The sequence below is a fragment of the Hyperolius riggenbachi genome, chromosome 2 (genome assembly GCF_040937935.1).
Source record: "Hyperolius riggenbachi isolate aHypRig1 chromosome 2, aHypRig1.pri, whole genome shotgun sequence".
Lineage (NCBI taxonomy): Eukaryota > Metazoa > Chordata > Amphibia > Anura > Hyperoliidae > Hyperolius > Hyperolius riggenbachi.
In genome coordinates this window covers 155,196,056-155,220,902 of record NC_090647.1, presented here as the reverse complement: position 1 = coordinate 155,220,902, position 24,847 = coordinate 155,196,056, and the positions used below count along the sequence as shown (strand labels likewise).

The window sequence follows — 24,847 nt, the reverse complement described above, 5'->3', positions numbered from 1 at the left end:
TGCGGGCAAACATTTCACCAGAAAAGAAACGCAATGCGGGCAAACATTACACCTGGAAAAAAAAACGCAATGCGGGCAAACATTTCACCTGAAAAAGAAACGCAATGGGGGCAAACATTTCACCTGGAAAAGAAACGCAATGCGGGCAAACATTTCACCTGGAAAAGAAACGCAATGCGGGCAAACATTTCACCTGAAAAAGAAACGCAATGCGGGCAAACATTTCACCTGGAAAAGAAACGCAATGCGGGCAAACATTTCACCTGGAAAAGAAACGCAATGCGGGCAAACATTTCACCTGAAAAATAAACGCAATGCGGGCAAACATTTCACCTGGAAAAGAAACGCAATGCGGGCAAACATTTCACCTGGAAAAGAAACGCAATGCGGGCAAACATTTCACCTGGAAAAGAAAGCATTTACTCACCTGGCAGAAGTCTCCGGCCTCTGGCGCGCTGCTCCCGGGACCACCTTCCTCCTGAAGTCTCCCGCGCTGACAACCTGGCAGAGCAGGGCTACGGCAAGATGGCTCCCGAAGCCCTGTACTGGAGACAAATAGTCTCCAGTACAGGGCTCCGGCAGCCATCTTACCGTAGCCCTGCTCGCCTGCCGGTGTTGGAACAGACACCGGAAGAGGAGGCTGGAGCGGGGCTGCGGGCAATGAACTGGCACGGCGTCTATAGACGCCGCTGCCAGTTCATAAGGATAGAGTGGCCAGAGTCCCGAGGCCGGGACGTCCCGCTGCTGAAAGCGGGACGTTTCCCGGGACCTCATGCAGCCTGGGACAGCGGACCCCGAATCCGGGACGTGTCCCAGGCAATCTGGGACGTCTGGTCACTCTGATATGTGAGGAGAGGTCAGTGGTCAGTGTTGGTGCCAGGGAAAGTTGAGGTCAGTGTGGATACTAGGGAGGGGGGAGGTCAGTGTGGGTGTGGTGGGGATATGTGAGGAGATGTCAGTGTAGGTGCCAGGGATAGTTGAGGTCAGTGTGGGTACTAGGGAGGGGGGGGGGTCCAGTGTGGGTGTAGGGTGATATGTGCAGAGAGGTCAGTGGTCAGTGTTGGTGCCAGGGAGAGTTGAGGTCAGTGTGGGTACTAGGGAGGGGGGAGGTCAGTGTGGGTATAGTGGGGATATGTGAGGAGATGTCAGTGTTGGTGCCAGGGATAGTTGAGGTCAGTGTGGGTACTAGGGAGGGGGGAGGTTAGTGTGGGTGTGGTGGGGATATGTGAGGAGATGTCAGTGTAGGTGCCAGGGATAGTTGAGGTCAGTGTGGGTACTAGGGAGGGGGGAGGTCAGTGTGGGTGTGGTGGGAATATGTTAGGAGATGCCAGTGTAGGTGCCAGGGAGAGTTGAGGTCAGTTTGGGTACTAGGGAGGGGGGAGGTCAGTGTGGGTGTTGTGAGGATATGTGAGGAGATGTCAGTGTAGGTGCCAGGGAGAGTTGAGTTCAGTGTGGGTACTAGGGAGGGAGGGGGGGGGGTCCAGTGTGGGTGTAGGGTGATATGTGAGGAGAGGTCAGTGGTCAGTGTTGGTGCCAGGGAGAGTTGAGGTCAGTGTGGATACTAGGGAGGGGGGAGGTTAGTGTGGGTGTGGTGGGGATATGTGAGGAGATGCCAGTGTAGGTGCCAGGGAAAGTTGAGGTCAGTGTGGGTACTAGGGAGGGGGGAGGTTAGTGTGGGTGTGGTGGGGATATGTGAGGAGATGCCAGTGTAGGTGCCAGGGAAAGTTGAGGTCAGTGTGGGTACTAGGGAGGGGGGAGGTTAGTGTGGGTGTGGTGGGGATATGTGAGGAGATGTCAGTGTAGGTGCCAGGGAGAGTTGAGTTCAGTGTAGGGTCTAGGGAGGGGGGAGGTCAGTGTTGGCATGGTGGGGCAATGTGAGAAGATGTCAGTGTAGGTGCCAGGGATAGTTGAGGTCAGTGTAAGTACAGGGGGAGGGGGGTCGGCGTGGGTGTGGTGGGGATATGTGAGGAGCGGTCAGTTTTAGTGCCAGTAAGAGTTAAGGTCAGTGTTAGTACTGGGGAGGAGGGAGGTCGGTGTGGGTACTGGGGGGAAAGATCAGTGCTGGAGGGGGAGAGGTCAGTGTGGGTGCTGGGGAGGGAGAGGTCAGTGTGGGTGCTGGGGGGAGGTCAGTGTGGGTGTGAGGGAGATATGTGAGGAGAGGTCAGTGTGGGTGCTGGGGGGGAGGTCAGTGTGGGTGTAGGGGGATATGTGAGGAGAGGTCAGTGGTCAGTGTGGGTGCCAGGGAGAGTTGAGGTCAGTGTGGGTACTAGGGAGGGGGGAGGTCAGTGTGGGTGTGGTGAGGATATGTGAGGAGATGTCAGTGTAGGTGCCAGGGAGAGTTGCGTTCAGTGTGGGTACTAGGGAGGGGGGGGGGGGGGTCAGTGTGGGTGTAGGGTGATATGTGAGGAGAGGCCAGTGGTCAGTGTTGGTGCCAGGGAGAGTTAAGGTCAGTGTGGGTACTAGGGAGGGGGGAGGTCAGTGTGGGTGTGGTGGGGATATGTGAGGAGATGTCAGTGTAGGTGCCAGGGATAGTTGAGGTCAGTGTAAGTACAGGGGGAGGGGGGTCGGCGTGGGTGTGGTGGGGATATGTGAGGAGATGTCAGTGTAGGTGCCAGGGATAGTTGAGGTCAGTGTGGGTACTAGGGAGGGGGGAGGTCAGTGTGGGTATGGTGGGGATATGTGAGGAGATGTCAGTGTAGGTGCCAGGGATAGTTGAGGTCAGTGTAAGTACAGGGGGAGGGGGGTCGGCGTGGGTGTGGTGGGGATATGTGAGGAGCGGTCAGTGTTGGTGCCAGTAAGAGTTGAGGTCAGTGTGGGTACTGGGGGAAGAAGCCTGTCAGGGGAGGCACCATATTACCTACCTGAACCATATTCTACCTGAAGTGTTACTTGCGTATGTGGTGGGAGGAGTTTGTCGTAGTTAGTGGAGGGGTGGGGCTTCTCCCGGCCGAGGGGCGGGGCTTCTCGCGGCGAGGAACAGTGCCTAGTCCGACATCTCCATCTCCCTGCAGCTCGGGGTCACGTGACAGGCTCTGTGCTTCTCCAGTGACATCACACTCCTCATAGCATCCCATCACTGCCCCCTGGAGGCATCGACTAGCATTACACGTGTCTGCTAGAGACCACTCCTCCACTCCCAGCAGCGATCTCCGCTCTCTGCCTCCCTCTCACCCCCGCAATCTGCCCCCGAACAGCCGCCTCCCCGCCACTAGCTCTGTGACCGCCAGGGGGCGCCCATGGATCGGGGGATTTCCACAAGAAAGCGGCGGCATTCCTCAGGGTTTCCTGTTCGGGTCTTCAGGGGGAGGTACGGAGATGGAGAGGCAGCAGGGGTCCCGGGTTTGCGGGTCGCCGATCGACTGAAAACCCGCAAGGAGGCCGGACAAGAAGCACAAATCTGGCGCGCGGAGGATGTGTCTGTTCTCAACGTGGTCCTCTCTGTGGCTTTATAAGGAAGCTCCGCTGTAGGAGTGAGGCACTCGCCTCGAGACCTCTGTCGCTGATCGCAGCTCCGATGCCGCACACTGAAGAAGGAAGGAATGTTTTGGTAATTATTGTTTTTTTTTAATATTATTTAAACAACAATCATAGAGTCACATATAAGGATTTCAATACAGCAATTATGGTAATTAAAGCGGCATATATAGTAGCCAGAGAGTAGGTATGTAACCAGCTATACCAAATGATATCGTAAATGACTGTTATATATAACTGTCAAATGGCTAAGAAAAGCCAGTGAGCCTCACGCAGGAACCAATACATCAGTGTGAATTATGAAAAGAGGTAAACAAATATGATCACATCCTTAGTTCAGAATAGACTATCAACGAAATGCAAACAATACTGTTTTTCCCCCCACCTGATGACGTCACAATACTCACCTGGGTATAAATACAGGATGCTGGGATTACCTGATGACCTCACAATACTCACCTGGGTATAAATACAGGATGCTGGGATTACCTGATGACCTCACAATACTCAGCTGGGTATACATAGAGGATGCTGATATTACTATCTGATGACCTCACAATACTCACCTGGGTATAAATACAGGATGCTGGGATTACCTGATGACCTCACAATACTCAGCTGGGTATACATCGAGGATGCTGGTATTACTATCTGATGACGTCACAATACTCACCTGGGTATAAATACAGGATGCTGGGATTACCTGATGACCTCACAATACTTAGCTGGCTATACATAGAGGATGCTGGTATTACTATCTGATGACGTCACAATACTCACCTGGGTATAAATACAGGATGCTGGGATTACCTGATGACCTCACAATACTCAGCTGGGTATACATAGAGGATGCTGGTATTACTATCTGATGACCTCACAATACTCACCTGGGTATCAGTACAGGATGCTGGGATTACCTGATGACCTCACAATACTCACCTGGGTATAAATACAGGATGCTGGAATTACCTGATGACCTCACAATACTCAGCTGGGTATCAATCAGTACAGGATGCTGGGATTACCTGAGGACCTCACAATACTCAGCTGGGTATCAGTACAGGATGCTGGGATTACCTGATGACCTCACAATACTCAGCTGGGTATCAGTACAGGATGCTGGGATTACCTGATGACCTCACAATACTCAGCTGGGTATCAGTACAGGATGCTGGGAGCCTCTATCCTATTATTTATTTTTATTATTTAAACAACTCTTTTTATTATTTAAATAACAATCATATAGTCACATAAGGATCTCAATACAGCAATGATGGTAATTACAGCATGTATAGTAGCCAGAGAGAAAGTTATATAAACAAATATACCAAATTGTATCAGAATGGACCTTTGCATATAACTGTCAAAAAGCTATAGCAGGGCTCTATGGAAGGAGTCACTGATGCTAGAGGTCTGCCGCTGATCGCAGCTAGGATGCCGCAAGAAGGAATATTTTAAAGTAATATTGTTTTTTAATTATTTAACACAAAGATCATAGAGTCACATTTTATATTTTGTTGTTTCAACGTTTTATTGAAGAGATAAGCAAAGTCATTTTATACACAAAAGCCAACTAGCTTCATGCAGGAAGCGTTACATCAGAGTGAATTATGAAAAGAAGTAAACAAATATAATCATTGCATTTAAATATCTATCCGAACAATAAGTATGCCTGTTCACTAGGGTGCGTTCATAGCTGATAGTCCAGCAGCCCCACATTGTACTAAACATGTTAAAGGCTTCCTCATTTTGCCGTATCAAATTATTTTTGATAATATCAGAGAAATTCCTTCTTTTCGTTTTTGTTGTCACTAGTGAGGAGATGCTTCCGGCGGGTACTGGGCAAAGCTTATGTTGGGTACACACGATGCAATTTCCCACCTAATTGACCGAAATCAAGTGATTATTTCCAACTTGTCCAATTGGCTCCCGATCGATAAAAGGATCGATTTTGTGCACTTATAATTGGAAAATTGATTGCTTTATTGATCGGGTGCACTTTGGACATGTACACATGATGCAACTTCCTGTCTGATCTAGTTTTGATCGGGCAGGAAATTGCATGTGTATACCCAGCATTTCAGTGGATTGTGGGCGGAGCTTCTCACAGCTGGGGGGGGGGGTGGAGAAGTCTGTCAGTGGGAAGCACCATATTACCTGGTAGGTGGAGCTTCTCACAGCCTATTTCTTGAAAAAATAGATGTCTGGCCACCCAGAGCCCCCCCCTCTGCAGGTGACCATCTCCAGTGATGGAGCCGCATCTGAGCCTCCAGTGCTGACATCCCCACCTCCCTGTAGCTCCGGGGTCACGTGACAGGCTCTGTGCTTCTCCAGTCACATCACACTCCTCATAGCTTACCATCACCGCCCCATGGAGGCTCCAAGTGGCATTACATGTGTCTGCCAAAGACCCCTCCTCCATCCCCAACAGCGATCGCCCCCCTCTCACCATGCAATATGCCCCCGAACAGCAGCCTCCCCGCCACTAGCGCTATGACCGCCAGGGGGCGCCCATGGATCAGGGGATTTCCACATGAAAGTGGCAGTATTTCTCCGGGTTTCTTGTTCGGGTCTCTTGATCTCTGTGTGCCCTGTGTTGCTGGCTGGTGTGGAGTGGCATTGACTGGCGTCTTCAAGTTCTTGGGAGGGTCAGGTAAGAGGAAATCAGCGGTGGAGGACATGGGCGGCGGCAGCCATCGGTAGCTCAGAGTCACGTGGTCTTTTAGCTGAGCTGCCCACGTGACTCCGAAATTTGTAGCAGCTTCGGCAGGCGGCAGGCATTTGGCATCAGAGACGTTCCTGCTTTGCTACCGCCAGCAGAGAACGTCAGAAGAAATCAGTGGCTTGGGCAGGAGGAAGTCAGCGGCAGAGGACGTCGGCGGTGGCGGCGGACATTGGTGGCTTGGAGTCACGTGGGCCATCAGCTGGAGCTGCCCACGTGACTCCGGTACTTGCATCGGCTTCGGAATGGCATGTGGCACCAGCAATGTCCCTTCTTCTCTACCACCATCAGGAAAGTGGAGGACATCGGCGGTGGAGGACATCGGTGGGTCTGTGTCACTATCGCCCCTCTGGAAGACATCAGCGGCGGAGGACATTAGCAGCTCTGAGTCACATGGGCCATCAGCTGGAGTTGCCCACGTGATTCCAGTTCTTTCAGCGGCTCCAGCTCCAGGAGGCATACTTGCCACAGATGCCAGCACAGCACGGACAGACCGGACTGCAGGGGACCCGGGACACCATCACCATTAGCCCAGGATCAAAAGCAGCCCAGCAGCATGCCTCTCCCCTAGGATTGGTGAGTATGAAACATGCATGTGTGTACATGTTGGAGGCAGGCATTGTGACTTAGTGGTGTAGGTAGTGGAGGTTATTATAGCTTAGTGTAGGTAGTGGGGGCAGGCATTGTAGTTTAGTGTAGGTTGGATGGCATTGTAGTTTAGCGTAGGTAGTGGGGGCATTGTGGCTTAGTGTAGGTAGTGGGGGTATTGTGGCTTAGTGTAGGTAGTGGGGGCATTGTAGCTTAGTGTAGGTTTTGGGGGGCAGCGGTAGTAAGTATAATGTAGGTAATGGGGCAGCAGGAGTAAGTGTAGAGTAGTTAGTGTAGCTGGTGGGGCAATAAGGGTTAATGTAGGGTAGTTACTGGAGCAGCAGGGGTCAGTGTAGCTTAGCTAGAGACAGTTTGGAAAGAAAAGGACCCATACAATGCCCCTGGACCATAGACGCTACAGGTTTAGTAGTTTTTTTTTTTTTTTCAGATTTGTGCCCTCTAAACCTAGGTGCGGCAAAAATCTGAAAAAAAAAACGTGTTTCCCCGAAAGTAGGCCTTCCCTTTAAAATAAGACCAATCCCAAATTCCTAGCATGCTCGAAATATAAGGCCTACCCCTAAAATAAGCCCTAGTGGTTGTGCAAGTCCCGTCCGTCTGCCCCCCTTCCACCACTGCCACTTTACCTCCTGCTGACCCCCCCCCCCCCCCTCCTCCAGAAAGACGCATCCTCTTTCTTCACTGCCTGCCAACATACCGGTAATTCAAACCGCAGGACAGGTGATTCCCCCACTGCTGCTTTATTTCCTGCTGGCCCCGTTCCGTCATAATTCAAACCGCTGATCAGCGGTAAACTGCGGTTAAGTCAGCTAGTTACACTGTAACAGCGCTTCCGTGTACAGGAAGTGAAATCTCTATTTACTTCCTGTTCATGGAAGTGCTGTTACAGTGTAACTAGCTGCCCTAGCTGCAGTTTACAGCTGATCAGCAGTTTGAATTATGACAGCGGGCAATGGGGAACGGAGCCAACAGGAAACAAAGCATCAGTGGGGAAATCACCAGTTTACTGCTGTCCTGCGGTTTGAATTACTGGTACAGTGAAGAGCGTGGATGGGACTTTATGGAGGAGGGGGTCATCAAAAGGTAAAGTGGTGGTGGGGGAATGGGGATCTTGCTACCCTAATGTAACGATCGGTGGGCGCAGAGAGTATCTGATTACCGGTGATCTGCAGTATCACCGGAAATACAGATATATACCAGATTATAAGTGATCTGCAGTCTCACCGATAATCCGATATACAAACTAACCTCTGTTCACCTGAGTAGAGTGTAGTGTTTGGTGTAACTGTAACACTTAGAGGACAAGGCCTCAATGCAGCAAGGAGTACTGCACAGATTCCTTCCGCAGACCTGAGCTCTCCAAGACGGGAGGAGTCAGACTGACAGTAGGAAGGTATATCTGAAAGTGACCCTCAGGAGGAAGGATCGCTAACAGAGCGAGGAACCGCCTCTAACAGTAAGGTCGGTTCTCGAGGTCGGACAAGCCAAGTCGTAAACACACAGACAGATAAAGTACAAGATCAGCAGACAAAGGCAGAGTCAAAGTACAGGCAGGGTTCGGCAACGGGGTATCAGATATATCGGGGTACAAAATCAGGAGGCAGAAACAGAGTCTAGGAGCGAGCCGGGGTTCGGCAACAGAGTATCAGAAATAACGAGGTACAAGATCAGAGTTCAGAAGGGTAGTCAAGGCAGGCAAAAGTCATAACAGATAATCACAATCAAACTAGTACTTTAGCTATCAATAATCTAGCTAAGTGTAGGATTACAGCTCCAGCTGGTCCCGGCACACTTAAGGATCTGACTACGGATCTGGGTGCTCCCACATATGTGATCGCACGCCAGACAAAGAGCAAGTGAACAACCAGCAGTATATATACTCTAGGACCTTTCCAGGACCTCCCTAATTGCTGGTCCAATGAGAGCAGTGGAATTTGTCAGCTGACCCAGCTGGTCAGCCGACACCCTTCTAACTGCTATTTAAACTCTGCCTCTCTGCTCGCGCGCGTGTAAGTCTGAATCTTGGTGGACTATCAGTCCCAGCCACACCAGTACTGTCATGCAATGTATTTAGTGAACTGAGTGCGGGAGCCGCCTCCAATGCGGATTCCGCCGCTCTGCCTAAGCGGCATGCGGCGTTTTTTCCGCGTTGTGACGCCATGCTGGACGCGGAAACAGCCGCCTCGCCTTGAGAGACAGCGGCTTTTCCGCGTTTCATCACACCTAACCATATATAAGACCTCCCCGAAAATAAGAACTAGCACATCTTTTGAAGGAAAAAAAAAATAAGACAATGCCTTATTTTTGGGGAAACACGGTAGTAGCCAGAGAGAAAGTTATGTAAGCTGGTATACCAAATAATATCAGAAATGACGGTTATCTATAACTGTCAAATAGCTATTAAAAAAAGACCATAGAGTCACATATATATATTTTTTTTAGTTTCAACGTTTTATTGAAAAGATAAGCAGTCATTATATAGAAAAGCCAATTAACCTCACCCAGGAAGCATACATCAGTGTGAATTTGAAAGTGTATTATTGAAGTGTATTAAGTGTGAATTATGAGTGTAAACAAATGTAATCACATCCTTAGTTCAGAATAGACTATCAATGAAATGCAAACAATGCTGACGTGCTGTAAATTGTCTTTCCAGATGAAAAAAACTTGACTAATCAGTTACAGCTGTTTTTTTTTCCCACCGCTACCTCACAACACTCAGCTCCGTATAGATAGAGGATGCTAGTATTACCTGATGACGTCACAATACTCAGCTGGGTAGAGATAGAGGATGCTGGGATTACGTTATGACCTTACAATGCACAGCTGGGTATAGAGAATGCTGGGATTACCTGATGACCTTACAATACTCAGATCGGTATAAATAGAGGATGCTGGGAGTCTCTGGCTCATGCCCTCTCAGGTGGTGCTTTTCACTGCTTTTCTAGTCTGGATGAAGACTGGGGAAGAGGGAGGAATGGAAAGCAGTTCCTGGTCACTCTGCAGTATTGGAGGCTGGGTGCAGGATTCTGCAGAGAATACATCCTGTAAGGGCTGGTGCACACCAGAGCGGTTCTGAAGTGTTTTTTAAAATACTTGCAGGGGAAAAAAAAAACTTGGCTAATGAAAGTGAATGGGATGGTGCACACCAGAGCGGTTAGTTTTTTCCACAAACTCGGGCTGCAGCATTTTTTAGATTTCTGAGTCGTTTCTGCCTCAATGTTAAAGTATAGGAAAGTGGACACCGGCTCTAAAAAATGCTAGATCAGAGCGGTTTTCCAGACGTTTTTGTTACAGAAGCTGTTCAGTAACAGCTTTTACTGTAACAGTATTTGTAATCTGCTACACAAAAAACGCTAGGCATTCGTAGAAAACATGCCTAGAATCGCTCTGAAATCTGCTTCAAAAACCTCTAGCGTTTTGCAGATCTGCTAGAGGTTTTTGGTGTGCTGCAGCACTACAAATGGGAGAGGTACCCAAAGTCATTTATCACCCCCATTTACAACTGACTGACAGAGCGTAACTGTATATGGCCCTGAAACATGGTCACACTCGATAGTAATCTGGTGTCAAAACATAACAACAAGCAAAGTAATTGTACGTCTGTCATTGTTTGACTTGTGTTAGATTATTCTCACTGCCATGTGGTCCGGCCCCTGTTGTAGGAGCGCGACAGGTTGATAATGGAATTTTGAGTTACCTTGTGGTCTGGAGCCCTGGAGTTGGAGTGCGAAGGGCTGCTGACCTAATTTTGATTGTTATAGCATGTTATGCCATAAGGCATTACATCCTGTGCGCATGCATTAGGTGGCGTAAAGAAAACTTTGTGTTAGCGCATGCGCATCATGCAAAAATTCATACTCAAATATGCCCAAATAGGGTTGTGTTTGTCATACTCATTGCCGTATGGTCCGGCGCCCTGTGGAGGGAGCGTGACGGGTTTATAATGTAACTTTAAGTTACCTTTTTGTCCAGCACCCTGTGGTAGGAGCGTGATGGGCTGATAATGTAATTTTAAGTTACCTTTTGATCCGGAGCCCTGGGGTAGGAGAGCGACGGGCTGATAATGTAATCTTGAGTTACCTTTTGGTCTGGCACCCTTTAGTAGGAGTGCGACAGGCTGATAATGTAATTTTGAGTTACCTTCTGGTGCGGCACCCTTTGGTAGGAGCGCGACGGGCTGCTAACGTAAATTTGGATTACCTTAGCCAAAGTACTTTGCCAAAAAATAATATAATAAAATACCTTACAACTAATAAGTGTAACGATTTGTGTCAGCAAAGAACAGAATTCTGATTTGTAAAGGATTGCGGAGATGCCGCCGCGTCAAGCAGTAGCATGGCGGCTATCTCCACGTTCCAGCCGGCGGGTTCCGTCATGCGGGGACAGGATGGACTGGTGCCTGGGTTAGTGAGGAATGAGAGGGAAGCCGCCGCAGCGCCGAGTGGCATGGCGACTGTCCCCGCGTTTCAGCCAGTAGCTTTCGTCGCATGGTCGCATGGTGGATCTTTGCCTACTCTTTCACCGGCACACAGACTAAGTTCTACGCGCGCGCACACAGACAGGATCTTTATGCATACAGAAGGGGAGTCAGCTGATCAGCCGGTCAGCTGACTCCAACACTGATCAGGATTGGTTGAGTGACTGGGGCGTGGCTTTAGAGCGCTCCCAATATATATAGGGCAGGCCTGTCAGTTGTTCCTTGTCTGCTGTTGCATTCGCTACGTGTTAGCACTCAGACCATAGTCAGACCCGAAAGTGTGCTAGAACCAGCAGGAGCTGGGGATCCACAGTTAGGCCTGGTGCACACCAAAAAACGCTAGCAGATCCGCAAAATGCTAGCAGATTTTGAAACGCTTTTTGTTATTTTTCTGTAGCGTTTCAGCTAGCATTTTGCGGTTTTGTGAAGCGTTTTTGGTGTAGTAGATTTCAGATATTGTTACAGTAAAGCTGTTACTGAACAGCTTCTGTAACAAAAACGCCTGCAAAACCGCTCTGAACTGCTGTTTTTCAGAGCAGTTTGCGTTTTTCCTATACTAAACATTGAGGCAGAAACGCATCCACAATCCAAAAAATGCCTCACCCCGGGAGTATGCGTTTCTGCAAAACGCCTCCCGCTCTGGTGTGCACCACCCCATTGAGATACATTGACCAAGCGTATCCACAGCCGCAAGCGGCTGCAGAAACGCTGAAAATGCCGCTCGGTGTGCACCAGCCCTTAGACAGATTCTGTTGATAGCTTAAAGTACTAATTGAATTGTATTATTTGTTATGACCTTCTGCTAGCCTTGACTACTCTCCTGTCTTGTGATTCTGTGCCTTCGCCTATCTGATCTGGTTGCCGACTGGCTTATCCCTCACTCTGTTTCTGTCTTCCGTTTTTGTGCTGTATCTGCCCGTGTGTTGCCAAACTGGCTAGTCTGACTCTCCTGCCCTCACCAGGGAGCTTAGTCCTGGTGAGGGGCCCTTAGGTTAGTTATCACCTGCTCCTCAGGTAGATAGCTGCAGTACAGTCTGAATCATCTAGATAGCTGCAGTACAGTCTGAATCATCTAGATAGCTGCAGTACAGTCTGAATCAATTCAATTCACTTTATTGTCATTGTGTAACACAACAAAATTACTTTTCATGACAACCCCACGGTGCATATAGGGAACATAGTGATAGTAACAAGGAAGAGAAGAAATTATACAAGTATGCCAGGTATTACAGATGTTTAAACAATTTGTACACATTGTTAATTATTTCAGAGAGGATTCAGAGTTTATCAAGTTTGGGAAAAAGCTGTCTTTCAGTCTGTTTGTGTGTGTGCGGGTTGATCTAAAACGTTTACCTGATGGAAGGAGCTCAAACAAGGCATTTCCAGGGTGATTGTTGTTTTTGATAATGTTTTTGGCCCTTCTCAAGCTGCGAGTATTATACAAAAGTTTGGAGCTTGCCTGTGGACACACTAAGCCGAAGGCGCCCGCTCTTGTCAGATCGCAGAAGCAAAGCGGCTTCAGGCCTGGTTAGTAGCTGCATGGGAGACCGGCTGTGAACCCCCCCGGTGCTGCAGGCTTTTTTTTTGGGTTTGCGGCCTAATGGCTATGAGCACGCGTGGGAAGCCTCACCTTCAAGGCGTGGGAACGGCGCCTTGGAGTTTACCTGCGTCCACACTATGCCGAATGCGCCCGCTCTCGTCAGATCATGGAAGCTAAGCGGCTTCAGGCCTGGTTAGTAGCTGCATGGGAGACCGGCTGTGAACCCCAGGTGCTGCTGGTGTTTTTTTGGGTTTGAGGCCCAATGGCTATGAGCACGCGTGGGAAGCCTCACCTTCAAGGCGCCGGAACGGCGCCATGGAGTTTGCCTGCGGCCACACTAAGCTGAAAGCGCCTGTCTCGTCAGATCGCGGAAGCTAAGTGGCTTCAGGCCTGGTTAGTAGCTGCATGGGAGACCGGCTGTGAACCCCAGGTGCTGCAGGTGTTTTTTTTGGGATTGAGGCCCAATGGCTATGAGCACGCGTGGGAAGCCTCACCTTCAAGGCGCCGGAACAGTGCCTTGGAGGTTGCCTGCGGCCACACTAAGCCGAAAGCGCCCGCTCTCGTCAGATCGCGGAAGCTAAGCGGCTTCAGGCCTGGTTAGTAGCTGCATGGGAGACCGGCTGTGAACCCCAGGTGCTGCAGGCATTTTTTGGGGTTTGAGGCCCAATGGCTATGAGCACGCGTGGGAAGCCTCACCTTCAAGGCGCCGAAACGGCGCCTTGGAGTTTGCCTGCGGCCACACTAAGCCGAAAGCGCCTGCTCTCGTCAGATCGCGGAAGCTAAGCGGCTTCAGGCCTGGTTAGTAGCTGCATGGGAGACCGGCTGTGAACCCCAGGTGCTGCAGGCGTTTTTTTGGGTTTGAGGCCCAATGGCTATGAGCACGCGTGGGAAGCCTCACCTTCAAGGCGCCGAAACGGCGCCTTGGAGTTTGCCTGCGGCCACACTAAGCCGAAAGCGCCCGCTCTCGTCAGATCGCGGAAGCTAAGCGGCTTCAGGCCTGGTTAGTAGCTGCATGGGAGACCGGCTGTGAACCCCAGGTGCTGCAGGCGTTTTTTTGGGTTTGAGGCCCAATGGCTATGAGCACGCGTGGGAAGCCTCACCTTCAAGGCGCCGGAACGGCGCCTTGGAGTTTGCCTGCGGCCACACTAAGCCGAAAGCGCCCGCTCTCGTCAGATCGCGGAAGCTAAGCGGCTTCAGGCCTGGTTAGTAGCTGCATGGGAGACCGGCTATGAACCCCAGGTGCTGCAGGTGTTTTTTTGGGTTTGAGGCCCAATGGCTATGAGCACGCGTGGGAAGCCTCACCTTCAAGGCGCCGAAACGGCGCCTTGGAGTTTGCCTGCGGCCACACTAAGCCGAAAGCGCCCGCTCTCGTCAGATCGCGGAAGCTAAGCGGCTTCAGGCCTGGTTAGTAGCTGCATGGGAGACCGGCTGTGAACCCCAGGTGCTGCAGGCGTTTTTTTGGGTTTGAGGCCCAATGGCTATGAGCACGCGTGGGAAGCCTCACCTTCAAGGCGCCGAAACGGCGCCTTGGAGTTTGCCTGTGGCCACACTAAGCCGAAAGCGCCCGCTCTCGTCAGAATCGCGGAAGCTAAGCGGCTTCAGGCCTGGTTAGTAGCTGCATGGGAGACCGGCTGTGAACCCCAGGTGCTGCAGGTGTTTTTTTGGGTTTAAGGCCCAATGGCTATGAGCACGCGTGGGAAGCCTCACCTTCAAGGCGCCGGAACGGCGCCTTTCAGTTTGCCTGCGGCCACACTAAGCCGAAAGCGCCCGCTCTCGTCAGATCGCAGAAGCTAAGCGGCTTCAGGCCTGGTTAGTAGCTGCATGGGAGACCGGCTGTGAACCCCAGGTGCTGCAGGCGTTTTTTTGGGTTTGAGGCCCAATGACTATGAGCATGCGTGGGAAGCCTCACCTTCAAGGCGCCGAAACGGCGCCTTGGAGTTTGCCTGCGGCCACACTAAGCCGAAAGCGCCCGCTTTCGTCAGATCGCGGAAGCTAAGCGGCTTCAGGCCTGGTTAGTAGCTGCATGGGAGACCGGCTGTGATCCCCAGGTGCTGCAGGCGTTTTTTTGGGTTTGAGGCCCAATGGCTATGAGCACGCGTGGGAAGCCTCACCTTCAAGGCGCCGGAACGGCGTCTTGGAGTTTGCCTGCGGCCACACTAAGCCGAAAGCGCCCGCTCTCGTCAGATCGCGGAAGCTAAGCGGTTTCAGGCCTGGTTAGTAGCTGCATGAGAGACCGGCTGTGAACCCCAGGTGCTGCAGGCGTTTTTTGGGGTTTGAGGCCCAATGGCTATGAGCACGCGTGGGAAGCCTCACCTTCAAGGCGCCGAAACGGCGCCTTGGAGTTTGCCTGCGGCCACACTAAGCCAAAAGCGCCCGCTCTCGTCAGATCGCGGAAGCTAAGCGGCTTCAGGCCTGGTTAGTAGCTGCATGGGAGACCGGCTGTGAACCCCAGGTGCTGCAGGCGTTTTTTTGGGTTTGAGGCCCAATGGCTATGAGCACGCGTGGGAAGCCTCACCTTCAAGGCGCCGAAACGGCGCCTTGGAGTTCGCCTGCGGCCACACTAAGCCGAAAGCGCCCGCTCTCGTCAGATCGCGGAAGCTAAGCGGCTTCAGGCCTGGTTAGTAGCTGCATGGGAGACCGGCTGTGAACCCCAGGTGCTGCAGGCGTTTTTTTGGGTTTGAGGCCCAATGGCTATGAGCACGCGTGGGAAGCCTCACCTTCAAGGCGCCGAAACGGCGCCTTGGAGTTTGCATGTGGCCACACTAAGCCGAAAGCGCCCGCTCTCGTCAGATCGCGGAAGCTAAGCGGCTTCAGGCCTGGTTAGTAGCTGCATGGGAGACCGGCTGTGAACCCCAGGTGCTGCAGGCGTTTTTTTGGGTTTGAGGCCCAATGGCTATGAGCACGCGTGGGAAGCCTCACCTTCAAGGCGCCGAAACGGCGCCTTGGAGTTTGCCTGCGGCCACACTAAGCCGAAAGCGCCCGCTCTCGTCAGATCGTGGAAGCTAAGCGGCTTCAGGCCTGGTTAGTAGCTGCATGGGAGACCGGCTGTGAACCCCAGGTGCTGCAGGCGTTTTTTTGGGTTTGAGGCCCAATGGCTATGAGCACGCGTGGGAAGCCTCACCTTCAAGGCGCCGAAACGGCGCCTTGGAGTTTGCCTGCGGCCACACTAAGCCGAAAGCGCCCGCTCTCGTCAGATCGCGGAAGCTAAGCGGCTTCAGGCCTGGTTAGTAGCTGCATGGGAGACCGGCTGTGAACCCCAGGTGCTGCAGGCGTTTTTTTGGGTTTGAGGCCCAATGGCTATGAGCACGCGTGGGAAGCCTCACCTTCAAGGCGCCGGAACGGCGCCTTGGAGTTTGCCTGTGGCCACACTAAGCCGAAAGCGCCCGCTCTCGTCAGATCGCGGAAGCTAAGCGGCTTCAGGCCTGGTTAGTAGCTGCATGGGAGACCGGCTGTGAACCCCAGGTGCTGCAGGCGTTTTTTTGGGTTTGAGGCCCAATGGCTATGAGCACGCGTGGGAAGCCTCACCTTCAAGGCGCCGAAACGGCGCCTTGGAGTTTGCCTGCGGCCACACTAAGCCGAAAGCGCCCGCTCTCGTCAGATCGCGGAAGCTAAGCGGCTTCAGGCCTGGTTAGTAGCTGCATGGGATACCGGCTGTGAACCCCAGGTGCTGCAGGCGTTTTTTTGGGTTTGAGGCCCAATGGCTATGAGCACGCGTGGGAAGCGTCACCTTCAAGGCGCCGGAACGGCGCCTTGGAGTTTGCCTGCGGCCACACTAAGCCGAAAGCGCCCGCTCTCGTCAGATCGCGGAAGCTAAGCGGCTTCAGGCCTGGTTAGTAGCTGCATGGGAGACCGGCTGCGAACCCCAGGTGCTGCAGGCGTTTTTTTGGGTTTGAGGCCCAATGGCTATGAGCACGCGTGGGAAGCCTCACCTTCAAGGCGCCGGAACGGCGCCTTGGAGTTTGCCTGCGGCCACACTAAGCCGAAAGCGCCCGCTCTCGTCAGATCGCGGTAGCTAAGCGGCTTCAGGCCTGGTTAGTAGCTGCATGGGAGACCGGCTGTGAACCCCAGGTGCTGCAGGTGTTTTTTTGGGTTTGAGGCCCAATGGCTATGAGCACGCGTGAGAAGCCTCACCTTCAAGGTGCCGAAACGGCGCCTTGGAGTTTGCCTGCGGCCACACTAAGCCGAAAGCGCCCGCTCTCGTCAGATCGCGGAAGCTAAGCGGCTTCAGGCCTGGTTAGTAGCTGCATGGGAGACCGGCTGTGAACCCCAGGTGCTGCAGGCGTTTTTTTGGGTTTGAGGCCCAATGGCTATGAGCACGCGTGGGAAGCCTCACCTTCAAGGCGCCGAAACGGCGCCTTGGAGTTTGCCTGCGGCCACACTAAGCCGAAAGCGCCCGCTCTCGTCAGATCGCGGAAGCTAAGCGGCTTCAGGCCTGGTTAGTAGCTGCATGGGAGACCGGCTGTGAACCCCAGGTGCTGCAGGTTTTTTTTTGGGTTTGAGGCCCAATGGCTATGAGCACGCGTGGGAAGCCTCACCTTCAAGGCGCCGAAACGGCGCCTTGGAGTTTGCCTGCGGCCACACTAAGCCGAAAGCGCCCGCTCTCGTCAGATCGCGGAAGCTAAGCGGCTTCAGGCCTGGTTAGTAGCTGCATGGGAGACCGGCTGTGAACCCCAGGTGCTGCAGGCGTTTTTTTGGGTTTGAGGCCCAATGGCTATGAGCACGCGTGGGAAGCCTCACCTTCAAGGCGCCGAAACGGCGCCTTGGAGTTTGCCTGCGGCCACACTAAGCCGAAAGCGCCCGCTCTCGTCAGATCGCGGAAGCTAAGCGGCTTCAGGCCTGGTTAGTAGCTGCATGGGAGACCGGCTGTGAACCCCAGGTGCTGCAGGCGTTTTTTGGGTTTGAGGCCCAATGGCTATGAGCACGCATGGGAAGCCTCACCTTCAAGGCGCCGAAACGGCGCCTTGGAGTTTGCCTGCGGCCACACTAAGCCGAAAGCGCCCGCTCTTGTCAGATCGCGGAAGCTAAGCGGCTTCAGGCCTGGTTAGTAGCTGCATGGGAGACCGGCTGTGAACCCCAGGTGCTGCAGGCGTTTTTTTGGGTTTGAGGCCCAATGGCTATGAGCACGCGTGGGAAGCCTCACCTTCAAGGCGCCGAAACGGCGCCTTGGAGTTTGCCTGCGGCCACACTAAGCCGAAAGCGCCCGCTCTCGTCAGATCGCGGAAGCTAAGCGGCTTCAGGCCTGGTTAGTAGCTGCATGGGAGACCGGCTGTAAACCCCAGGTGCTGCAGGCGTTTTTTTGGGTTTGAGGCCCAATGGCTATGAGCACGCGTGAGAAGCCTCACCTTCAAGGCGCCGAAACGGCGCCTTGGAGTTTGCCTGCGGCCACACTAAGCCGAAAGCGCCCGCTCTCGTCAGATCGCGGAAGCTAAGCGGCTTCAGGCCTGGTTAGTAGCTGCATGAGAGACCGGCTGTGAACCCCAGGTGCTGCAGGCATTTTTTTGGGTTTGAGGCCCAATGGCTATGAGCACGCGTGGGAAGCCTCACCTTCAAGGCGCCGGAACGGCGCCTTGGAGTTTGCCTGCGGCCCCACTAAGCCGAAAGCGCCCGCTCTCGTCAGATCGCGGAAGCTAAGCGGCTTCAGGCCTGTTTAGTAGCTGCATGGGAGACCGGCTGTGAACCCCAGGTGCTGCAGGTGTTTTTTTGGGTTTGAGGCCCAATGGCTATGAGCACGCGTGGGAAGCCTCACCTTCAAGGCACCGAAACGGCGCCTTGGAGTTTGCCTGCGGCCACACTAAGCCGAAAGCGCCCGCTCTCGTCAGATCGCGGAAGCTAAGCGGCTTCAGGCCTGGTTAGTAGCTGCATGGGAGACCGGCTGTGAACCTCAGGTGCTGCAGGCGTTTTTTTGGGTTTGAGGCCCAATGGCTATGAGCACGCGTGGGAAGCCTCACCTTCAAGGCGCCGGAACGGCGCCTTGGAGTTTGCCTGCGGCCACACTAAGCCGAAAGCGCCCGCTCTCGTCAGATCGCGGAAGCTAAGCGGCTTCAGGCCTGGTTAGTAGCTGCATGGGAGACCGGCTGTGAACCCCAGGTGCTGCAGGCGTTTTTTTGGGTTTGAGGCCCAATGGCTATGAGCACGCGTGGGAAGCCTCACCTTCAAGGCGCCGGAACGGCGCCTTGGAGTTTGCCTGCGGCCACACTAAGCCGAAAGCACCCGCTCTCGTCAGATCGCGGTAGCTAAGCGGCTTCAGGCCTGGTTAGTAGCTGCATGGGAGACCGGCTGTGAACCCCAGGTGCTGCAGGTGTTTTTTGGGGTTTGAGGCCCAATGGCTATGAGCACGCGTGAGAAGCCTCACCTTCAAGGCGCCGAAACGGCGCCTTGGAGTTTGCCTGAGGCCACACTAAGCCGAAAGCGCCCGCTCTCGTCAGATCGCGGAAGCTAAGCGGCTTCAGGCCTGGTTAGTAGCTGCATGGGAGACCGGCTGTGAACCCCAGGTGCTGCAGGCATTTTTTGGGGTTTGAGGCCCAATGGCTATGAGCACGCGTGGGAAGCCTCACCTTCAAGGCGCCGAAACGGCGCCTTGGAGTTTGCCTGCGGCCACACTAAGCCGAAAGCGCCCGCTCTCGTCAGATCGCGGAAGCTAAGCGGCTTCAGGCCTGGTTAGTAGCTGCATGGGAGCCCGGCTGTGAACCCCAGGTGCTGCAGGCGTTTTTTTGGGTTTGAGGCCCAATGGCTATGAGCACGCGTGGGAAGCCTCACCTTCAAGGCGCCGAAACGGCGCCTTGGAGTTTGCCTGCGGCCACACTAAGCCGAAAGCGCCCGCTCTCATCAGATCGCGGAAGCTAAGCGGCTTCAGGCCTGGTTAGTAGCTGCATGGGAGACCGGCTGTGAACCCCAGGTGCTGCAGGCGTTTTTTTGGGTTTGAGGCCCAATGGCTATGAGCACGCGTGGGAAGCCTCACCTTCAAGGCGCCGAAACGGCGCCTTGGAGTTTGCCTGCGGCCACACTAAGCCGAAAGCGCCCGCTCTCGTCAGATCGCGGAAGCTAAGCGGCTTCAGGCCTGGTTAGTAGCTGCATGGGAGACCGGCTGTGAACCCCAGGTGCTGCAGGCGTTTTTTTGGGTTTGAGGCCCAATGGCTGTGAGCACGCGTGGGAAGCCTCACCTTCAAGGCGCCGAAACGGCGCCTTGGAGTTTGCCTGCGGCCACACTAAGCGGAAAGCGCCCGCTCTCGTCAGATCGCGGAAGCTAAGCGGCTTCAGGCCTGGTTAGTAGCTGCATGGGAGACCGGCTGTGAACCCCAGGTGCTGCAGGCATTTTTTTGGGTTTGAGGCCCAATGGCTATGAGCACGCGTGGGAAGCCTCACCTTCAAGGCGCCGGAACGGCGCCTTGGAGTTTGCCTGCGGCCACACTAAGCCGAAAGCGCCCGCTCTCGTCAGATCGCGGAAGCTAAGCGGCTTCAGGCCTGTTTAGTAGCTGCATGGGAGACCGGCTGTGAACCCCAGGTGCTGCAGGTGTTTTTTTGGGTTTGAGGCCCAATGGCTATGAGCACGCGTGGGAAGCCTCACCTTCAAGGCGCCGAAACGGCGCCTTGGAGTTTGCCTGTGGCCACACTAAGCCGAAAGCGCCCGCTCTCGTCAGATCGCGGAAGCTAAGCGGCTTCAGGCCTGGTTAGTAGCTGCATGGGAGACCGGCTGTGAACCTCAGGTGCTGCAGGCGTTTTTTTGGGTTTGAGGCCCAATGGCTATGAGCACGCCTGGGAAGCCTCACCTTCAAGGCGCCGGAACGGCGCCTTGGAGTTTGCCTGCGGCCACACTAAGCCGAAAGCGCCCGCTCTCGTCAGATCGCGGAAGCTAAGCGGCTTCAGGCCTGGTTAGTAGCTGCATGGGAGACCGGCTGTGAACCCCAGGTGCTGCAGGCGTTTTTTTGGGTTTGAGGCCCAATGGCTATGAGCACGCGTGGGAAGCCTCACCTTCAAGGCGCCGGAACGGCGCCTTGGAGTTTGCCTGCGGCCACACTAAGCCGAAAGCGCCCGCTCTCGTCAGATCACGGTAGCTAAGCGGCTTCAGGCCTGGTTAGTAGCTGCATGGGAGACCGGCTGTGAACCCCAGGTGCTGCAGGTGTTTTTTGGGGTTTGAGGCCCAATGGCTATGAGCACGCGTGAGAAGCCTCACCTTCAAGGCGCCGAAACGGCGCCTAGGAGTTTGCCTGCGGCCACACTAAGCCGAAAGCGCCCGCTCTCGTCAGATCGCGGAAGCTAAGCGGCTTCAGGCCTGGTTAGTAGCTGCATGGGAGACCGGCTGTGAACCCCAGGTGCTGCAGGCGTTTTTTTGGGTTTGAGGCCCAATGGCTATGAGCACGCGTGGGAAGCCTCACCTTCAAGGCGCCGGAACGGCGCCTTGGAGTTTGCCTGCGGCCACACTAAGCTGAAAGCGCCCGCTCTCGTCAGATCGCGGAAGCTAAGCGGCTTCAGGCCTGGTTAGTAGCTGCATGGGAGACCGGCTGTGAACCCCAGGTGCTGCAGGCGTTTTTTTGGGTTTGAGGCCCAATGGCTATGAGCACGCGTGGGAAGCCTCACCTTCAAGGCGCCGGAACGGCGCCTTGGAGTTTGCCTGCGGCCACACTAAGCCGAAAGCGCCCGCTCTCGTCAGATCGCGGAAGCTAAGCGGCTTCAGGCCTGGTTAGTAGCTGCATGGGAGACCGGCTGTGAACCCCAGGTGCTGCAGGCGTTTTTTTGGGTTTGAGGCCCAATGGCTATGAGCACGCGTGGGAAGCCTCACCTTCAAGGCGCCGAAACGGCACCTTGGAGTTTGCCTGCGGCCACACTAAGCCGAAAGCGCCCGCTCTCGTCAGATTGCGGAAGCTAAGCGGCTTCAGGCCTGGTTAGTAGCTGCATGGGAGACCGGCTGTGAACCCCAGGTGCTGCAGGCGTTTTTTTGGGTTTGAGGCCCAATGGCTATGAGCACGCGTGGGAAGCCTCACCTTCAAGGCGCCGAAACGGCGCCTTGTAGTTTGCCTGCGGCCACACTAAGCCGAAAGCGCCCGCTCTCGTCAGATCGCGGAAGCTAAGCGGCTTCAGGCCTGGTTAGTAGCTGCATGGGAGACCGGCTGTGAACCCCAGGTGCTGCAGGTGTTTTTTTGGGTTTGAGGCCCAATGGCTATGAGCACGCGTGGGAAGCCTCACCTTCAAGGCGCCGGAACGGCGCCTTGGAGTTTGCCTGCGGCCACACTAAGCCGAAAGCGCCCGCTCTCGTCAGATCGCGGAAGCTAAGCGGCTTCAGGCCTGGTTAGTAGCTGCATGGGAGACCGGCTGTGAATCCCAGGTGCTGCAGGCGTTTTTTTGGGTTTGAGGCCCAATGGCTATGAGCACGCGTGGGAAGCCTCACCTTCAAGGCGCCGAAACGGCGCCTTGGAGTTTGCCTGCGGCCACACTAAGCCGAAAGCGCCCGCTCTCGTCAGATCGCGGAAGCTAAGCGGCTTCAGGCCTGCTTAGTAGCTGCATGGGAGACCGGCTGTGAACCCCAGGTGCTGCAGGCGTTTTTTTTGGGTTTGAGGCCCAATGGCTATGAGCACGCGTGGGAAGCCTCACCTTCAAGGCGCCGAAACGGCGCCTTGGAGTTTGCCTGCGGCCACACTAAGCCGAAAGCGCCCGCTCTCGTCAGATCGCGGAAGCTAAGCGGCTTCAGGCCTGGTTAGTAGCTGCATGGGAGACCGGCTGTGAACCCCAGGTGCTGCAGGCGTTTTTTTGGGTTTGAGGCCCAATGGCTATGAGCACGCGTGGGAAGCCTCACCTTCAAGGCGCCGAAACGGCGCCTTGGAGTTTGCCTGCGGCCACACTAAGCCAAAAGCGCCCGCTCTCGTCAGATCGCGGAAGCTAAGCGGCTTCAGGCCTGGTTAGTAGCTGCATGGGAGACCGGCTGTGAACCCCAGGTGCTGCAGGCGTTTTTTTGGGTTTGAGGCCCAATGGTTATGAGCACGCGTGGGAAGCCTCACCTTCAAGGCGCCGAAACGGCGCCTTGGAGTTTGCCTGCGGCCACACTAAGCCGAAAGCGCCCGCTCTCGTCAGATCGCGGAAGCTAAGTGGCTTCAGGCCTGGTTAGTAGCTGCATGGGAGACCGGCTGTGAACCCCAGGTGCTGCAGGCGTTTTTTTGGGTTTGAGGCCCAATGGCTATGAGCACGCGTGGGAAGCCTCACCTTCAAGGCGCCGGAACGGCGCCTTGGAGTTTGCCTGCGGCCACACTAAGCCGAAAGCGCCCGCTCTCGTCAGATCGCGGAAGCTAAGCGGCTTCAGGCCTGGTTAGTAGCTGCATGGGAGACCGGCTGTGAACCCCAGGTGCTGCAGGCGTTTTTTTGGGTTTGAGGCCCAATGGCTATGAGCACGCGTGAGAAACCTCACCTTCAAGGCGCCGAAACGGCGCCTTGGAGTTTTCCTGCGGCCACACTAAGCCGAAAGCGCCCGCTCTCGTCAGATCGCGGAAGCTAAGCGGCTTCAGGCCTGGTTAGTAGCTGCATGGGAGACCGGCTGTGAACCCCAGGTGCTGCAGGCGTTTTTTTGGGTTTGAGGCCCAATGGCTATGAGCACGCGTGGGAAGCCTCACCTTCAAGGCGCCGAAACGGCGCCTTGGAGTTTGCCTGCGGCCACACTAAGCCGAAAGCGCCCGCTCTCGTCAGATCGCGGAAGCTAAGCGGCTTCAGGCCTGGTTAGTAGCTGCATGGGAGACCGGCTGTGAACCCCAGGTGCTACAGGCGTTTTTTTGGGTTTGAGGCCCAATGGCTATGAGCACGCGTGGGAAGCCTCACCTTCAAGGCGCTGAAACGGCGCCTTGGAGTTTGCCTGCGGCCACACTAAGCCGAAAGCGCCCGCTCTCGTCAGATCGCGGAAGCTAAGCGGCTTCAGGCCTGGTTAGTAGCTGCGTGGGAGACCGGCTGTGAACCCCAGGTGCTGCAGGTGTTTTTTTGGGTTTGAGGCCCAATGGCTATGAGCACGCGTGGGAAGCCTCACCTTCAAGGCGCCGAAACGGCGCCTTGGAGTTTGCCTGCGGCCACACAAAGCCGAAAGCGCCGGCTCTCGTCAGATCGCGGAAGCTAAGCGGCTTCAGGCCTGGTTAGTAGCTGCATGGGAGACCGGCTGTGAACCCCAGGTGCTGCAGGTGTTTTTTTGGGTTTGAGGCCCAATGGCTATGAGCACGCGTGGGAAGCCTCACCTTCAAGGCGCCGAAACGGCGCCATGGAGTTTGCCTGCGGCCACACTAAGCCGAAAGCTCCCGCTCTCGTCAGATCGCGGAAGCTAAGCGGCTTCAGGCCTGGTTAGTAGCTGCATGGGAGACCGGCTGTGAACCCCAGGTGCTGCAGGTGTTTTTTTGGGTTTGAGGCCCAATGGCTATGAGCACGCGTGGGAAGCCTCACCTTCAAGGCGCCGAAACGGCGCCTTGGAGTTTGCCTGCGGCCACACTAAGCCGAAAGCGCCCGCTCTCGTCAGATCGCGGAAGCTAAGCGGCTTCAGGCCTGGTTAGTAGCTGCATGGGAGACCGGCTGTGAACCCCAGGTGCTGCAGGTGCTTTTTTGGGTTTGAGGCCCAATGGCTATGAGCACGCGTGGGAAGCCTCACCTTCAAGGAGCCGGAACGGCGCCTTGGAGTTTGCCTGCGGCCACACTAAGCCGAAAGCGCCCGCTCTCGTCAGATCGCGGAAGCTAAGCGGCTTCAGGCCTGGTTAGTAGCTGCATGGGAGACCGGCTGTGAACCCCAGGTGCTGCAGGCGTTTTTTTGGGTTTGAGGCCCAATGGCTATGAGCACGCGTGGGAAGCCTCACCTTCAAGGCGCCGAAGCGGCGCCTTGGAGTTTGCCTGTGGCCACACTAAGCCGAAAGCGCCCGCTCTCGTCAGATCGCGGAAGCTAAGCGGCTTCAGGCCTGGTTAGTAGCTGCATGGGAGACCGGCTGTGAACCCCAGGTGCTGCAGGCGTTTTTTTGGGTTTGAGGCCCAATGGCTATGAGCACGCGTGGGAAGCCTCACCTTCAAGGCGCCGAAA

General features: G+C 54.6%; 20 non-coding genes and 40 pseudogenes across 20 annotated transcripts; all 60 read left to right on the top strand.

Moving 5' to 3' along the window:
* The first annotated feature begins 12,739 nt into the window (after positions 1–12,739).
* On the top strand, positions 12,740–12,860 carry LOC137554607 (5S ribosomal RNA; annotated as a pseudogene).
* Positions 12,861–12,944: 84 nt separating this feature from the next.
* Positions 12,945–13,063, top strand: LOC137554218 (5S ribosomal RNA; annotated as a pseudogene).
* Positions 13,064–13,146: 83 nt separating this feature from the next.
* Positions 13,147–13,264, top strand: LOC137554041 (5S ribosomal RNA; annotated as a pseudogene).
* Positions 13,265–13,348: 84 nt separating this feature from the next.
* Positions 13,349–13,467, top strand: LOC137548843 (5S ribosomal RNA). The gene has a single exon (XR_011026749.1). It is a non-coding gene; the product is annotated as a 5S ribosomal RNA (ribosomal RNA).
* An 83-nt stretch (positions 13,468–13,550) lies between these two features.
* Positions 13,551–13,669, top strand: LOC137557823 (5S ribosomal RNA; annotated as a pseudogene).
* Positions 13,670–13,752: 83 nt separating this feature from the next.
* LOC137556145 (5S ribosomal RNA) lies at positions 13,753–13,871 on the top strand. The gene has a single exon (XR_011028806.1). It is a non-coding gene; the product is annotated as a 5S ribosomal RNA (ribosomal RNA).
* An 83-nt stretch (positions 13,872–13,954) lies between these two features.
* On the top strand, positions 13,955–14,073 carry LOC137547545 (5S ribosomal RNA; annotated as a pseudogene).
* An 83-nt stretch (positions 14,074–14,156) lies between these two features.
* LOC137556144 (5S ribosomal RNA) lies at positions 14,157–14,275 on the top strand. Its single transcript, XR_011028805.1, has one exon. It is a non-coding gene; the product is annotated as a 5S ribosomal RNA (ribosomal RNA).
* An 83-nt stretch (positions 14,276–14,358) lies between these two features.
* LOC137550716 (5S ribosomal RNA) lies at positions 14,359–14,478 on the top strand (annotated as a pseudogene).
* Positions 14,479–14,561: 83 nt separating this feature from the next.
* On the top strand, positions 14,562–14,680 carry LOC137559522 (5S ribosomal RNA; annotated as a pseudogene).
* Positions 14,681–14,763: 83 nt separating this feature from the next.
* LOC137549963 (5S ribosomal RNA) lies at positions 14,764–14,882 on the top strand (annotated as a pseudogene).
* Positions 14,883–14,965: 83 nt separating this feature from the next.
* Positions 14,966–15,084, top strand: LOC137549153 (5S ribosomal RNA; annotated as a pseudogene).
* An 83-nt stretch (positions 15,085–15,167) lies between these two features.
* LOC137558959 (5S ribosomal RNA) lies at positions 15,168–15,286 on the top strand (annotated as a pseudogene).
* Positions 15,287–15,369: 83 nt separating this feature from the next.
* On the top strand, positions 15,370–15,488 carry LOC137556143 (5S ribosomal RNA). Its single transcript, XR_011028804.1, has one exon. It is a non-coding gene; the product is annotated as a 5S ribosomal RNA (ribosomal RNA).
* An 83-nt stretch (positions 15,489–15,571) lies between these two features.
* LOC137547809 (5S ribosomal RNA) lies at positions 15,572–15,690 on the top strand (annotated as a pseudogene).
* Positions 15,691–15,773: 83 nt separating this feature from the next.
* Positions 15,774–15,892, top strand: LOC137558705 (5S ribosomal RNA; annotated as a pseudogene).
* Positions 15,893–15,975: 83 nt separating this feature from the next.
* LOC137556141 (5S ribosomal RNA) lies at positions 15,976–16,094 on the top strand. Its single transcript, XR_011028801.1, has one exon. It is a non-coding gene; the product is annotated as a 5S ribosomal RNA (ribosomal RNA).
* Positions 16,095–16,177: 83 nt separating this feature from the next.
* On the top strand, positions 16,178–16,296 carry LOC137557013 (5S ribosomal RNA; annotated as a pseudogene).
* Positions 16,297–16,379: 83 nt separating this feature from the next.
* Positions 16,380–16,498, top strand: LOC137557576 (5S ribosomal RNA; annotated as a pseudogene).
* Positions 16,499–16,581: 83 nt separating this feature from the next.
* LOC137556627 (5S ribosomal RNA) lies at positions 16,582–16,700 on the top strand. Its single transcript, XR_011029269.1, has one exon. It is a non-coding gene; the product is annotated as a 5S ribosomal RNA (ribosomal RNA).
* An 83-nt stretch (positions 16,701–16,783) lies between these two features.
* LOC137559181 (5S ribosomal RNA) lies at positions 16,784–16,902 on the top strand (annotated as a pseudogene).
* Positions 16,903–16,985: 83 nt separating this feature from the next.
* On the top strand, positions 16,986–17,104 carry LOC137556140 (5S ribosomal RNA). Its single transcript, XR_011028800.1, has one exon. It is a non-coding gene; the product is annotated as a 5S ribosomal RNA (ribosomal RNA).
* An 83-nt stretch (positions 17,105–17,187) lies between these two features.
* On the top strand, positions 17,188–17,306 carry LOC137556626 (5S ribosomal RNA). The gene has a single exon (XR_011029268.1). It is a non-coding gene; the product is annotated as a 5S ribosomal RNA (ribosomal RNA).
* An 83-nt stretch (positions 17,307–17,389) lies between these two features.
* On the top strand, positions 17,390–17,508 carry LOC137556139 (5S ribosomal RNA). The gene has a single exon (XR_011028799.1). It is a non-coding gene; the product is annotated as a 5S ribosomal RNA (ribosomal RNA).
* An 83-nt stretch (positions 17,509–17,591) lies between these two features.
* LOC137556138 (5S ribosomal RNA) lies at positions 17,592–17,710 on the top strand. Its single transcript, XR_011028798.1, has one exon. It is a non-coding gene; the product is annotated as a 5S ribosomal RNA (ribosomal RNA).
* An 82-nt stretch (positions 17,711–17,792) lies between these two features.
* On the top strand, positions 17,793–17,911 carry LOC137559286 (5S ribosomal RNA; annotated as a pseudogene).
* An 83-nt stretch (positions 17,912–17,994) lies between these two features.
* LOC137557516 (5S ribosomal RNA) lies at positions 17,995–18,113 on the top strand (annotated as a pseudogene).
* An 83-nt stretch (positions 18,114–18,196) lies between these two features.
* Positions 18,197–18,315, top strand: LOC137559442 (5S ribosomal RNA; annotated as a pseudogene).
* Positions 18,316–18,398: 83 nt separating this feature from the next.
* On the top strand, positions 18,399–18,517 carry LOC137549745 (5S ribosomal RNA; annotated as a pseudogene).
* An 83-nt stretch (positions 18,518–18,600) lies between these two features.
* LOC137557070 (5S ribosomal RNA) lies at positions 18,601–18,719 on the top strand (annotated as a pseudogene).
* Positions 18,720–18,802: 83 nt separating this feature from the next.
* On the top strand, positions 18,803–18,921 carry LOC137556137 (5S ribosomal RNA). Its single transcript, XR_011028797.1, has one exon. It is a non-coding gene; the product is annotated as a 5S ribosomal RNA (ribosomal RNA).
* An 83-nt stretch (positions 18,922–19,004) lies between these two features.
* On the top strand, positions 19,005–19,123 carry LOC137557589 (5S ribosomal RNA; annotated as a pseudogene).
* Positions 19,124–19,206: 83 nt separating this feature from the next.
* LOC137547683 (5S ribosomal RNA) lies at positions 19,207–19,325 on the top strand (annotated as a pseudogene).
* An 83-nt stretch (positions 19,326–19,408) lies between these two features.
* LOC137558235 (5S ribosomal RNA) lies at positions 19,409–19,527 on the top strand (annotated as a pseudogene).
* Positions 19,528–19,610: 83 nt separating this feature from the next.
* On the top strand, positions 19,611–19,729 carry LOC137554719 (5S ribosomal RNA). The gene has a single exon (XR_011027465.1). It is a non-coding gene; the product is annotated as a 5S ribosomal RNA (ribosomal RNA).
* Positions 19,730–19,812: 83 nt separating this feature from the next.
* LOC137556135 (5S ribosomal RNA) lies at positions 19,813–19,931 on the top strand. Its single transcript, XR_011028796.1, has one exon. It is a non-coding gene; the product is annotated as a 5S ribosomal RNA (ribosomal RNA).
* Positions 19,932–20,014: 83 nt separating this feature from the next.
* On the top strand, positions 20,015–20,133 carry LOC137558906 (5S ribosomal RNA; annotated as a pseudogene).
* An 83-nt stretch (positions 20,134–20,216) lies between these two features.
* On the top strand, positions 20,217–20,335 carry LOC137547551 (5S ribosomal RNA; annotated as a pseudogene).
* Positions 20,336–20,418: 83 nt separating this feature from the next.
* Positions 20,419–20,537, top strand: LOC137558521 (5S ribosomal RNA; annotated as a pseudogene).
* Positions 20,538–20,620: 83 nt separating this feature from the next.
* On the top strand, positions 20,621–20,739 carry LOC137556134 (5S ribosomal RNA). The gene has a single exon (XR_011028795.1). It is a non-coding gene; the product is annotated as a 5S ribosomal RNA (ribosomal RNA).
* An 83-nt stretch (positions 20,740–20,822) lies between these two features.
* On the top strand, positions 20,823–20,941 carry LOC137549664 (5S ribosomal RNA; annotated as a pseudogene).
* Positions 20,942–21,024: 83 nt separating this feature from the next.
* On the top strand, positions 21,025–21,143 carry LOC137556133 (5S ribosomal RNA). The gene has a single exon (XR_011028794.1). It is a non-coding gene; the product is annotated as a 5S ribosomal RNA (ribosomal RNA).
* An 83-nt stretch (positions 21,144–21,226) lies between these two features.
* Positions 21,227–21,345, top strand: LOC137557129 (5S ribosomal RNA; annotated as a pseudogene).
* An 83-nt stretch (positions 21,346–21,428) lies between these two features.
* Positions 21,429–21,547, top strand: LOC137556132 (5S ribosomal RNA). The gene has a single exon (XR_011028793.1). It is a non-coding gene; the product is annotated as a 5S ribosomal RNA (ribosomal RNA).
* An 83-nt stretch (positions 21,548–21,630) lies between these two features.
* Positions 21,631–21,749, top strand: LOC137558852 (5S ribosomal RNA; annotated as a pseudogene).
* An 83-nt stretch (positions 21,750–21,832) lies between these two features.
* Positions 21,833–21,951, top strand: LOC137557478 (5S ribosomal RNA; annotated as a pseudogene).
* Positions 21,952–22,034: 83 nt separating this feature from the next.
* LOC137549731 (5S ribosomal RNA) lies at positions 22,035–22,153 on the top strand. Its single transcript, XR_011026848.1, has one exon. It is a non-coding gene; the product is annotated as a 5S ribosomal RNA (ribosomal RNA).
* Positions 22,154–22,236: 83 nt separating this feature from the next.
* Positions 22,237–22,355, top strand: LOC137559115 (5S ribosomal RNA; annotated as a pseudogene).
* Positions 22,356–22,439: 84 nt separating this feature from the next.
* On the top strand, positions 22,440–22,558 carry LOC137556131 (5S ribosomal RNA). Its single transcript, XR_011028792.1, has one exon. It is a non-coding gene; the product is annotated as a 5S ribosomal RNA (ribosomal RNA).
* An 83-nt stretch (positions 22,559–22,641) lies between these two features.
* Positions 22,642–22,760, top strand: LOC137558958 (5S ribosomal RNA; annotated as a pseudogene).
* Positions 22,761–22,843: 83 nt separating this feature from the next.
* LOC137558098 (5S ribosomal RNA) lies at positions 22,844–22,962 on the top strand (annotated as a pseudogene).
* Positions 22,963–23,045: 83 nt separating this feature from the next.
* Positions 23,046–23,164, top strand: LOC137556129 (5S ribosomal RNA). The gene has a single exon (XR_011028790.1). It is a non-coding gene; the product is annotated as a 5S ribosomal RNA (ribosomal RNA).
* An 83-nt stretch (positions 23,165–23,247) lies between these two features.
* On the top strand, positions 23,248–23,366 carry LOC137557901 (5S ribosomal RNA; annotated as a pseudogene).
* Positions 23,367–23,449: 83 nt separating this feature from the next.
* On the top strand, positions 23,450–23,568 carry LOC137559093 (5S ribosomal RNA; annotated as a pseudogene).
* Positions 23,569–23,651: 83 nt separating this feature from the next.
* LOC137557950 (5S ribosomal RNA) lies at positions 23,652–23,770 on the top strand (annotated as a pseudogene).
* Positions 23,771–23,853: 83 nt separating this feature from the next.
* Positions 23,854–23,972, top strand: LOC137551919 (5S ribosomal RNA; annotated as a pseudogene).
* Positions 23,973–24,055: 83 nt separating this feature from the next.
* On the top strand, positions 24,056–24,174 carry LOC137557585 (5S ribosomal RNA; annotated as a pseudogene).
* An 83-nt stretch (positions 24,175–24,257) lies between these two features.
* LOC137557477 (5S ribosomal RNA) lies at positions 24,258–24,376 on the top strand (annotated as a pseudogene).
* Positions 24,377–24,459: 83 nt separating this feature from the next.
* Positions 24,460–24,578, top strand: LOC137556128 (5S ribosomal RNA). The gene has a single exon (XR_011028789.1). It is a non-coding gene; the product is annotated as a 5S ribosomal RNA (ribosomal RNA).
* Positions 24,579–24,661: 83 nt separating this feature from the next.
* Positions 24,662–24,780, top strand: LOC137557011 (5S ribosomal RNA; annotated as a pseudogene).
* Positions 24,781–24,847: the final 67 nt, after the last annotated feature.